The sequence below is a fragment of the Idiotropiscis lumnitzeri genome, chromosome 7, assembly GCF_059441095.1.
Source record: "Idiotropiscis lumnitzeri isolate Australia: NSW breed Sydney's pygmy pipehorse chromosome 7, RoL_Ilum_1.0, whole genome shotgun sequence".
In the NCBI taxonomy this organism is placed as follows: domain Eukaryota; kingdom Metazoa; phylum Chordata; class Actinopteri; order Syngnathiformes; family Syngnathidae; genus Idiotropiscis; species Idiotropiscis lumnitzeri.
The window spans coordinates 14,617,102-14,617,563 of record NC_142397.1 but is presented as its reverse complement, the minus strand read 5'-3'; positions in this window follow the sequence as shown (position 1 = coordinate 14,617,563).

Below are 462 nucleotides of genomic sequence, written 5' to 3'. Positions count from 1 at the left end.
TTGTTATTCAGACCAGAAGATGGTTTAGCTGCCTGTCGTTCACTTCCACAAACACAATCTAATTAAATCCACTTAAGTTATTGTTATATAACGTGAATTGTTCCTTATTATGCATGCTAATTGTGAGGAGTTATGTCGACAGAGTAGAATATTCACGCAAATGGCTGCATCGTGACTGGATGTGATGGAGCCACATTTGTCGCATTGGTGTGTGCGCCAGCCACCACACTGGAAATAAAAGCCAGCGCAACAAAAAAAGGAAATTCCTCCTGGTTTTTTGTTGTGTGTGTATGTGTGTACTGATTGACATCTCCTGATGGATGGGTGGGTGGTTGGGAGTCGTACGACAATAACGCTTGTCCACCTTGTGAGACGACATGACAGAAGAATTTCTTTGGAATTCTGCTGTGGAGAGAACGTCGCATACACTCGGCAGGAATGTCTTCTTCTCTGTAGGGAAGA